Source organism: Chenopodium album, chromosome 12, assembly GCF_948465745.1.
Source record: "Chenopodium album chromosome 12, dcCheAlbu1.1, whole genome shotgun sequence".
NCBI lineage: Eukaryota > Viridiplantae > Streptophyta > Magnoliopsida > Caryophyllales > Amaranthaceae > Chenopodium > Chenopodium album.
In genome coordinates, this window is record NC_137845.1 from 36633841 (window position 1) to 36646885 (window position 13045).

A 13045-nucleotide genomic window follows, 5' to 3' on the forward strand; every position below is an offset into this window, starting at 1 on the left:
CAAAAAGACTCCTCAAGTTGAGAGGAGAAAGTTAATCAGAGATAGGCAGCCTACTCCACATCCAAAGGAGAAGACTACGCCTGCCATTTACTAGTCCATGATCCTTCTGCCCCAGACGGGCTAAAGGAAGGTCATCCAAGCTGTTCAGCTGGATGGCAACAAGAAAACCTTCTCCGATGCTTGACACATTATCGAGCACAACCAGAGCCAGCAGCTGTCTGAGTCAGCCTCTACATCGAGCTTTCGAAACAGCTTCAAAAATACATCCGTAAGGAATTATCAATCCTTGCATGAGAGCCATACAGGCGGCAAGTCCGTCCATACTGGCCCTCAGATGATTGGGGCAGTCCCATATGTGCCTCATATGCCATATGGGCAGTATGTCCCACCATTCATGCAGCCGACCCTTTTTAGAGGTCAGGCGGCACACAATGTCCAACCCCTGGACTAGCAGCTCCATCTGCTCAAACTTGGTGAACAAACCTCTACATTCGCCAAGAAAATAACCGAGGCGGCACAGCCGACCAAGGTTAAGAACGCCTTGGTAGGTGCCTATGATGGAACCACCAACCTTGAGGACCACCTCATGGCCTACACCAACCTTATGCACATGCAGGAGGATGATATGTGGTGCCAATGCTTTCCGGCTACTTTGAAGGGTATAGCCCAACAATGGTTTGACAACCTGCCTGCCGGATTGACATCTTCAGGAGGCTTGCCTTCCTGTTTGCCTCCAATTTCTGGATGAACATCCCTGACAAGAAAACAAGTCTCGACTCACTAGTAGAAAAATGCAAATGAGCACCGGTTTAAAACCGGCTTTGCGCTCTGGTTTTTAACCAGTTTAGATTTGAGGGATGCCAAAAAGTGGGATTTTCAGAACCGGTGGCAAAAAGGGGTTTTTGGCACCGGTTCTAGTTCAAAACCGGTGGCAAAAAAGACAATTCTCCCTTCAGAAACTCACCAAAACGATCATCACTATGGGTCTTCACCAATTATTCTCCCTCTTCAAAATAATAAACTATAAGCAATTATCATTAACTTTTGGTTCTCTATCAATAAAAAAATGACTAAAATTACCAATCCCCTAAATCGGAGGATTAATCACTTCCATATCTTCATTAAAATCAAATCATCTATAAGCAAATAGTTTATTTTTAACTTTCATCTTTCGCTTTAGTTTTGTTTCACCTATTATTTCAAAGATAATTTTTTTCCCTGCTAACAAACCAACAGTAACTAGCAATTCACACAATTACTAAAACAATTGTAATTGTAAAAGTTTATTACATGAAAATAACCAAAAAGATGAATAAATAACAAGGTTTTAAGTTGATGATACACATCAAAAATTTCATGAAGTGATTTTAAGCATAAAACAAACATCAAAAGTGAATTTAAAAATCATTATCCTGTCAGTCTGTCACCCATAAGCTTGATTAATGTCAGGTTTGGGAAACAAATCAACTGTCCGCGGAAAGTCAAATAGGCTGGAGATTTCACATGTAAGGTTAATAAACTTGGAGTAACAAAAACAACTCTTTAAATGAAATTATGGTTAAGAGAGATTATTGCATAGCATTGCTTAAATGCTAATGTTTATACCCACTGGGAAAACACAATATCTGAAGTTAAGAAGCCCTTTGGAAACTTGAATTTATATTCCTACCATACTAGCTTGAGCTTCTTTACATACATTGTTGGTTCGAACATCTATGAGAACCTTAAATTAACAATGAAAAAAAACCAAAATTGAAACTAAACCATATAAAGATAGATCATCAGCAAACGAGCAATCAAAACCCAATTCGCAATCAGAAATCACAATCAACATCAAAAGCATCATCCATCACTTCTCCAAGAACAAGTCCACCAATTGATCCTCCTAACAGACCAGCTCTCAATCCCATTCCCATTCCACCACCCTCAATTAACACACTAAGAACAAAGAGCAACCAATTATTATACCAATCAATCCGCCAACTCAATTCAAATTAATTTCACCTACCCTAAAAATTTAGAGTACCCACACAAAAAATAAAAAAAAAAAAAAAAAAAAAACTCATCATATACATTAAATCATCACACCAAGTAAAACTCATCACATACATTAAACATAAATTTCCAATTTTGGCAACAAATTAAATAGAAAAATTAGATATAATAACCCTAACAAAGAGAAAAGAAACAAACCAGCGTGTTCAGCAAATATAAAAAGCATGTTAGCAAAGTAACAATGCCATTAACACTCATGGCAACCTGAAGATATAGTGAGTAAGGTGCCAATTGTAGACAGCAAAATGCATGACCAAAGATCAAAATTAAATGTTACCAAATCAATTCCTATAGTGTCATGTATTCCTGTTTCAAATGCAAGCTTTAATTTGGTGCCAACACCATTTGTACCAGCAACAAGATATGATTTTCTACACAAGTATTAAAGTTTTAAAGAGGTTTAACACGGCTACAAACTAGTTACACAAGAAGAAAATACACATTGCAGATTTATTTTTATTTTTTTAGTAAAAAAGGTCTTTTTTAACATATTTTTCTACCTTGATACACAACATTATTACGCACAATCCTTTAGAAAGATTGCTAGCCTAGGCAGTAGAGGGGGGATGTATGCAAGCAAGTATGCAACCTCATTGCTACAAAAGCAAAGAGGTAGTTTCAAATTAACTCTAAGTTCATATGCAATGACCCTCTACTTGTCATGTCAAATAAGAAGACAAGACATATCAATTTAGTAATACAATCCAAAATTCAAAGAATAGGGAATTTCAAAATCCAATTAGACAGTTATATTTTCCATCAAAATTCACATCTAAACCATTCATCCAAGTTCCTTAACTCCGTAGCAACAATTCTTCTGTTAGAGTAGTGGCGGGGCAATATCAAGTTAATAGCCAAAAAACATATACTCCAATCAAACTGTAACTGAACTAGCCAAAACCGTCAAACTGCTTTTTACTCTTTTTTCATATACAAAGAGACAAAATTGTGTAACAAAAGCAGCCTTGGACATCACACAGAATAAATGCATAAAGATTGTCTTTAAACTCCGTACTACATACAAAAGCCTTGGATGTCCAAATAATCAGTAGCAGATAAAATGCGACAACTGGTTATTAACCAATGAAGTACGAAAGTCATATGTGGCTGGGTTTACTTTTTAGAACTTTAGTTATTTCAGCAAATTGCTATACGAAACAACATTGGTTGTTGAAAAATTTATACACACCAAATAAATACATGCTTCCTAATTAAGGTATTGAAGATTTATCTTCCTAATTGTAATAAAGTTGAATGCTTGCCAAATACAAACAAATTGGCAAAACTAAAAGCTAATACTACTCCCCCTCTTCAATCAAGCATATTCAATCAAACTAGAAACAAAATATAATGAAATAATCAAGCATTATCCACTACCAAATGAGATTTAATTTGCATATTCAATCAATAGAAACCCAAAATCGATCAAAATATACCCGTACCACAATCAAGAAATCAATCATACTATACCTAAACAAATATATACCCAAAAAGTCAAATTAAATGACAACCAATACAATATTCACAATACATCCACAAATCAAACTACTGAAATTTCAAGATTCAAGTATCAAATGAAATTAAATAGCAAATCTCGCAAATCATTGTTATGGACAGAGAAAATCCTCCCCACTTGAATACTAATATCATTCACCAATCACCATTGCTACTTAGAAGATACATACAACACATCAAAATCTAGCTAACTCATGGAAAAATGGAAACCAAAATCATAACTAACACACCCATCAAAATAAAATCAAAGGGTCATAATTCTAGATTACTAAGAAGTGGCATAACCTATAATTTGAGCAAAAACTAAATTATGTGATTCATAACACGATTTAGATATTCAAGGTCACGGCAGAACAGGGCAAGGAATGGAGATATTGATTCACATAAAACATAGATAAAAAATCAACCAAATGAACACATTAATCAATATACCCACAGTCAATATAACACATTAATATTTAGCTTAATCAATCGATGTTTACGAAGCCAATTTCAACAATTAAATAACCTAATCGTCTAAACAAATTAAAGTCAATATAAAGTTGACCGCTGGCAGCCCCCACCGTCATTACGCTTAACCAACTAACCCTTAACCCACCACATGCACCACCTAACCCACCACATTAACCACCTTAACCCAAACACACAACCTTAACCCACCCTAAACCGAACCCACACACCAGACCGACCACCTTAACCCACCCTAAACCGAACCCACACACTAGACCGACCACCTTAACCCACCCTAACCCGAACACACCTTAACCAACCTAACCCGAACCCACATAAAACCACCCAACTAACCCAGATTATCACCTAAACCCACCTAATCCGAACCCAAACACCTTAAACCACCCAACTAACCCATATCTATCACCCATCTTATTAGAAACCCAGAAATTCTAGATCTCGATTGATAGAATCAAAACATATAACACCAATAAAATTAGGGGAAAACAAGAAAAATCAAAATCGATTAATCAAAAGTGCACGATTAAAAGGAAATAATAGAATATACTTGGTTTTTGGGGTTCGCCATCTTCGAATTTGGAGAATAGAAAATCGTCGTCAAATTCGTCAAAGAAAGAGAGTAGTGGTCTGATTTGGGTTTTTTTTACGCCATTGAGGAGAGAGGGGAGAGAGAGGACTAGAAGGAAAGAGAAAGAAAGAAGAGGGGAAAGAGGGAGAAATAAGAGGGGCGGGGATTCTTTTTAACAATTAATTCCCATCGGTTCAAACCGGTGCTATTTCCCAAATTTGGCTCCAGTTTGGTTTGAACCGGTGCCATTTTTTTCCCACCAGTTTTTAAGAATCGGTGCCAATAACTCGGTGCGTATTTGTGTTTTTCTACTAGTGACTTGAGCACCATACGGCAGGGAGAGAGAGAAGGACTCCGCTCCTATGTCAGACGGTTCAATCTGGTGAGAATCTAGATACAAGGGCTGTCTTAAGAGGTAGCTTATACAGATTTCTTCAAGGGTCTGACGGATGGGTCAACCTTTAAGTTTGACCTCGCCCGAAAGAGGGTCTTCACCCTCCAAGAGGCGTTGATAGAGGCAGAGAGATTTATTCAAGCCACCGACTTCTACTCGTCTAGCCATCAATCAGACTCCAAAAAATCTGACAAACAAAAAGAGAGCCGGTCTGCTCAGCCGGCTCAGAAAGCTAAAGAGAGCAAAAAGAGAAAAGAAGTCTAGGCGGTTGATGAATCTAATCAGTCGACCTAGAAGAAAAAGAAAGAATTCAAACCATACGTCCCAACGTACGAGTTTAATAAAGACTGCTACTCCATCCTCATGAAGATAAAGGACCGACTGACCATTGAGAAGCCGAGTCCCATGAAAAGTTTCGTCCAGTCACGAAACAAAAATAAATATTGCCACTTTCATGAGGAAGTCGGCCATGACACCAACGACTAGTATATCCTCAAGTGGACGTTGTACCGTCTGGCTCACAAGGGTGCTGAAGTCTTACATCTTGAAGTCCAAAGCGATTGTCAAGACGAATCCTGGACAGTCGTCCAAGACTGCCCAGCCTGCTATTAGCTCGGACACTAAAAAAGAGCCGGTCTACACCATAGCAGGTGGCTTTGCCAGCGATGGTCCGACCATCCGGGGCACCAAGGATGAAAAAGATGATCCATGCTGTTGATGAGGGAAAGGCGTCTACCAGCGGAACCTTCCCAAAAGTCCTCATCACTGAGAAGGATCGGGGCAAAGTCCGCCAGCCGCATGACGACTCGGTCCTCAGACCTCATCAGCTACAAGTGTCTGTCCAAGCTGAAATACAAGTTGGACAACCTGCGCGACGTCTCCTACCCTCTTGTTGGTTTCGAGGGAGGGGTCGTGCACCTAGTCGGACAAATTGACTTACCCGTCCGGCTGGGGAGAAGGGAAAAGGGCGACATATGATCGTCCGGTTTTTGGTGGTTGAGGAGTTGACCGCCTACAACATTATCCTGGGCCGTCCCACTCTGAACGAGTGCAAGGCCGTCATCATCCCAACTCTCATATTGCTAAAATATGAAAAGGATGATGGCTTTGTTGGCTCCCTAAATTGGGATCAGAAGCTGGCTAGAGAATGCTGCCTCTCAGACATCAAACCAACGGCTGCTGCAGCCGGCCATGTGAAGGAGCCAATAGACCTTGACGATGTCAAGGACTTTGACTCAGCCCACCAGTAGCCGGAAAGAAAAGAAAAGCTGATCAACTGGTGGAGGTGAAGAAAGAGAAGAAATAGCAATCACTGACCGGGGAACGGTAAAATGAAATCCATCCCCAGCTGGCTAGCGATCACGTTGATATTCCTCTGGATGACAGCCGTCTAGAGCAAACTGTTAAGGTGGGGACAACTGCTTTTGAAAAGTAAGGTGCAGGCTTGCACCTTCTACTAAAGGAATTCAAAGACATCTTTGCCTTTGAAGTGGAAGAGATGCTAGGCATCAGCCTGGATCTTGCTGTCCACAAACTCGCCGTTGATCCTAAAAAGAAGCCCATCTGGCAAAAGAAAATAAATCACGGTGATGAGAGAAGTCAGGCGGCAGCTGCCGAGGTCAAAAAGTTGTTAGACGTTGGGTTCATTCGGCCATGTAACTTCCCTGATTGGGTTGCAAACATTGTGCTTGTAAAGAAGCCGAATGGTACCTAGGGCATGTGTGTAGATTACACTGACTTGAACAAGGCATGTCTAAAGGACAATTACCCGCTTCTAAAGAACGACAACTTGGTCAACTCTACCGCCGGGCATGCCTTGATGAGTTTTATGGATGCCCACTCAAGCTTCCACTAGATACCCATGTGGAAAAAAGATCAAGAGAAGACAACTTTTGTCACTTGATTAGGGGTTATTCTGTATACTGTGATGCCTTTTGGCTTGAAGAATGTGCCTGCTACTTTCCAACGGATGATTAATACTGTCTTCATTAATCAAATTGGGAGGAATGTAGAGGCGTACATTAACGACATGATAGTCAAATCCAAGCAACAGACGGATCATCTTGCTGACCTCTGAGAAACCTTCACCACACTCAAGCGGCAAAAGGTCATGCTCAATCCTAAGAAGTGGGTCTTTGGTGTTGAGTTTGGGAATTTTCTCGGATTCCTGATTGATAAAAGGGGGATAAAGGCCAACCCGGAGAAGATACAGGCTGTGATAGACATGAAGTCACCTCGTACTGTAAAGGAAATCCAGGAACTAACAAGTTGTCTGGCGGCTTTGGGGAGATTCCTCTGCCAGTCAGGTGACAAGTGCCTCTATTTCTTCTAGGCGATCACGAAGAAGACATGGTTTGAATGGGGGATGATGTTGAGACGGCCTTTCAGAAATTGAAAGAACATTTACACTCTTTACAAAGGCTTGTTAGCCCCCTGCCCATAAAGACGCTTTACAGGTACTTAGCCGTTTCAGATCATGCCCTCAGTGCCGGTCTCCTTACTGAGAGAGACGGCATTCAGTTCCCGGTCTATTTCATTAGCCATGTACTCAGAAATGCTGAACTACAGTACCCCATGGTTGAAAAATTTGTACTTGCTCTTTACATGGCTGTCAAGAAGTTGAAACTTCTTGGCACATCCGGTTGTGGTCTATACAGACTAACCTCTCAAGCGGCCAATGACAACCTTGGAGTTATCCGGTAGGATGCTCAAATGGGCTAATGAAATGCAAAGTCTTGAAATCACTTTCGAACCAAGAAAGGCAGTAAAGGGTCATGCGTTTGCCGACTTCATTGTCGAAATGACAAGGCCGGTTGCATCGGACAATCTTGATCAAGTTTGGAAAGTGTATGTAGACGGGAGCTCTACCATGAACGGCTCTGGTGCAGGCATAATCTGTCAGTCTCTTGAAGGGGAGAAATATGAGTATGCACTACGGTTCAAGTTTCAGGCCTCAAATAATGAGGCAGAGTATGAAGCCCTGCTAGCCGGCATTCGCATGTGTAAGGCCGCAGGGGCAACCAAAATTAACGCTTGCTCTGATTCACAGTTGGTCGTAAGCCAGTATCATGGTGACTATGAAGCCACCCATCCGGCTATGATCAAGTACCTTTAGGCGGTCAAAGCTAGAGCTGGGACACTTGAAGAATTCCATCTGAGTCAAGTGCCCAGGTCTGAAAACAATCAGGCGGATGCACTGTCAAAATTAGCCTCCTTCGCCTCCTGTGATATACCTCGGTCAGTCTTCTGGAAAGTTATGGAAAACTAAGTATTACTGAAGAGGAACCCATTGGAGTACTTAACCGGAGCTCTACCTAGATGGATGATATCCGAGCGTACCTGAAAGACGACACGCTGTTTGACTCAGCACAAGAAGCGGTTGTCCTGAAGAAATGAGCTGCAAACTTCGAGATAAGAAATGGAGAACTCTTCAAAGCAGGTTTCTTAAAGCCTCTGTTGAAGTGTGTTATCCCAGAAAAGGGGTAGGAAGTTTTCGAAGAATTACAAGCTAGATACTACGCCTCGCACATAGGCGGCAGATCTTTGGCTGTCAGGACTAGGCGGCAGGGTTATTTCAGGCCCACTCTTGAGTCAGACGCCATGGAGATGGTAAAAAAATGTGACAAGTGCCAAAGGTTTGGCAAGCTCATCCATCAACCGGCTACTGACCTAACAGCAATCCGTATCCCAGTCTCGTTTGCTAAATAAGGCATGGACATCCTGGGACCATATACGCCTGCACTAGGTGGAAAGCAGTACATTTTGGGGGCTGTGGATTACTTCACCAAGTGGGTTAAGGCAGAGGCGGTCAAAAATATCAAGACTAAGGATGTCATCTCTTTCATTTGGAAGAACATCATCACCCGGTTTAGGGTACCTATGTCTATGGTTTTTGACAATGGCCCTAAGCTCAAAACTTGGTTGGGAGATCAAGGGATCTCACATTGGTTTGCATCAGTAGGCCGACCCTAAGCAAACGGCCAAGTTGAAGCCTTTAACAAACTCATCTCAGACGGCATCAAAAAGAAAATAGAAAGAGCCGGTGGTTTATGGGCTGAAGAATTAATTCACGTCCTATAGGCCATCCGGACAACTAAAAATGGGGCTAACGGTGAAACCCCATTTCTCATGGTATACGGTGCTGAAGCCGTCTTGCCCATCGAACATTATGAGCCGACTCTACGAGTCATGCTATACAATGACGAGGCAAACTGGGAGGCCATGCGACTAGCATTGGACTCACTCCCTGAATGCAGGGGCAATGCCGCCTTGCGTCATGAGATTTACCGTCTGAGAATGACCCGGGCCTACATTAAAAGGGTGCACAAACGGACCCTGAAAGAGGGTAACTTTATGTTACGAAAACTGGAGGCAACCGGTAGGGCCAATGAGCAGGGAAAGTTAACCCCTAATTGGGAAGGCCCCTACCAGATTTATGAGGAAGTAAGAAACGGCATCTATCGCCTGGAGACCCCAGACGGCAGACGGTTGCCCAGAACTTGGAATGTAGACAACTTAAAAAAAGTACTACTTCTAAGAATTGTAAATTTTTGTAAATGAAAAGTCTATCAATGAAAAGGTTGCTTTTTATTTTCAATTATGTTATTTATATACATGCACAATGTTTTAAACACCGCCTGACTGATATATATAGACAGTTAACTTTCACGAACTAGATTTAAACTAAGTTACAAAACTTAGTACCTAAATAAATGTCTAAGAGACGCGAGGCTAATGGCCGGATGATAATTAATTTTATAAATTCGTCTGCTCCAACATGAGTATGGTGTCCGGCGATGCCCATCCAGGTGGAATTGTCGCAGAGAGTATCTCCCATCCGGGTGACACAGTGCTCTACAAACGCATACAAACGGAAAAGATTGAACGACCTAATTGGTCAACTCATAGCCGTCTGACCAGGATAATCTAAAGAACGACTAAGTTTACGAAAACCAGATGTCCAAGGACATTAGCCGGTTGCCGACCGAAGTTCTAACTTAGATTATGTAGGGAATATTTCAAGCATCCCACACTTGAGCCCCATTGTGATCATACACTTAAGTATGGTGGCGTCCAAAGGGAAGGAAGCTAGAGCAAAAGAGTTGCCAACAACTTTTAGGAACTTGTAAACCGTTCACAGGGTGAAGGTTACACCCCTTCACGATCCATGAGATCACTAACTCCATAGTGGTCCTGAACCATGACTGGATATTCGGGGATGCAGGTACAAATCCAACCTAAAAGAGATTGAACCTGCCCTAAACAGGCCTCTACTTTATTCTTCTCATATTCATGTGCGTTTTCTGACTAACATACAATCAATATATTAATCCTAAACCTGTTTAATCTATGTTGGTTGAATATTAATGCACAAACAAAGCTATTATTGGCGATCACTTGAATTAAAATCATATTAGCCTAAATAAAATTATTAATTATCTTATTAAGCGTGATTTCAAGTACAAATTCCCTTTAATCCTACAAGAGGGGGCGTGATCAAGCAATAACAATGATATATCAAGCAACAATAATAATAATTTTAGACACAACAATCATCATATCATTACAATAATATTCTCAAAGCATAATAATATTAGCAAAATCCTAGGCATGATACTAACAAGATTAATAACAAACCCTAGCATGTCACTAAACATTAGAGATCAAAGCTTTAACCCTAACATGATAGAAGAAATAAGAAGCAACCTAATCATGATACTAGAAAGCAATAAATAACATCCTAACATGATACTAGGAATTAATAAATAGCATCCTAACATGGTACTAGGAATCATAAAAACATCATAACATGATACTAGGAATATTAATTAAATCCAAACATGCTCTATAAAGATATAGCAATAAAATTACTTACTTTGTTGCCTCGTATCTTTTTCTATCAAAACAATACACACGTTAGTAACTTCAATGAAAATATTAAACAATAAATCTAATCAAAGAATTGAAATAAGATTTGGGACCAAACCCTTAGAAATTATCAACCTTTCACGTCTAGGGCGAAGGCAACTTCGAGCTAGGCTATATGTGTCTAAGTCTCGTGAATGCGGTATTGTATTTTGAAAATGGAAGGCTTAGAAAGAGGGAGAAAGAACAAGCTTCTAGCTTGAAGAGAGAAGAATTAGATGAATGTCGATGATTGAAAACGGGGGAAATCGACCCTATTTATAGAGAAAAACAACCAAAAACGATAGAAAAGAGTTAGAATTGGAATCAGAATAAAATTGATTCTGTTACAGAGCCATCGCGGCGCGATAGGGTCCATCGCGATGCGATGGGGCCATCGTTTCTCGATGGAACAGTTTTTTGCAAATTTTGTTTTTATCATATCTTTTGATCCAGAAGTCCAAATAAGGTATATAATATTTCGTTGGAAAGATCTTGAAGTCTAATTTCTGACCCAATTAGAAAAATATTAAAATCTTCTGTAGATTAAAAGATATAGCCAAAGAGTTGAAGGGTATCATATTTTAATAGAGTTTCGTATTTCTTTCATATCTTTTTCATTATAGCTTGGAATTAATATTATAATATATCATTGGAAAGGTAATTTCAAGATCTATCCAACCATATAATATTCCGATAACAATTATAAGGCACAAAAACAATATCTGATCATCTTTAAACGTCTTTCATTTCGATTAGGATTAAGACTTAAAAAAGGAAATTTTTATTCAATTTCAAACTCTTTGATCTTTATTCTTTCAAAAAAGGACAAATAAGATCTTTTAGATATTTATAGAAGCTTCTAATAAATCCTAATTAGTTTAGGAATGGGATTAAGCCTTTGGACCCTCCACATGATCATTAGGCCGTAGGTAAAATCCGGTTTGGGCCCAATTTAGTATTTTGGCCATAACTTCTTCATTATTCATCAGAATTAGGCTTATAATATATCGTTGGAAAGCTCTTTTAAAGCCCCATCCAACTAGACTATTATTGGACCCTGATTATGGACTGTAATAAACTAGTTTGGACATTTTTCATAAATAGGATACGAAATGAAGTATTTACAAAATCCAAAAGAAGTATTTTTTTTATTAAAAACAGAGAGATTCACGAGACTTTTTCACATTTCACCTCGCTCGATAATCAAATGACGTGAAAGATATTCATCACTGGGTTTGGTTTTTGGGGATACACAATTTGGTGTCTACAGAAGCCCCCACTTTAACTGAGTTTGGAGAAACGTAAGGTTCGAAAACAAAAGTCAAAGTAACGATAGGGACGGAGAATGATTCAGAACTTTCTGCGATCCTAAATCACTCTTGTAACGCCGATACATGCAAACTAGCGTTAGTTTAAAACAGATAAAAGAGTTAAGAAACACGTATCTTGCATCGTGGAGTACACGTCTCTTGGGGTAACCGATTTTGTTGTTGCGTGTTGTTGTGACGACCTCCACAATACCTCGTGAACGCCATCTGAAGGTAATAGTGCCTCGTTATCTTCATTTGTTTGTGACAATCTTCCACAATACCTCGGGAACATCTTCATTTGATCTTTATTCTTTCAAAAAAGGATAATTAAGATCTTTTAGATATTTATAGAAGCTTCTAATAAATCCTAATTAGTTTAGGAATGGAATTAAGCCTTTGGACCCTCCACATGATCATTAGGCCGTAGGTAAAATCCGGTTTGGGCCCAATTTAGTATTTTGGCCATAACTTTTTCATTATTCATCAGAATTAGGCTTATAATATATCGTTGGAAAGCTCTTTTAAAGCCCCATCCAACTACACTATTATTGGACCCTGATTATGGACTGTAATAAACTGGTTTGGACATTTTTCATAAATAGGATACGAAATGAAGTATTTACAAAATCCAAAAGAAGTATTTTTTTTTATTAAAAACAGAGAGATTCACGAGACTCTTTCACATTTCAACTCGCTCGATAATCAAATGACGTGAAAGATATTCATCACTGGGTTTGGTTTTTGGGGATACATAATTTAGTGTCTACAGAAGCCCCCACTTTAACTGAGTTTAGAGAAACGTCAGTTTCGAAAACAAAAGTCAAA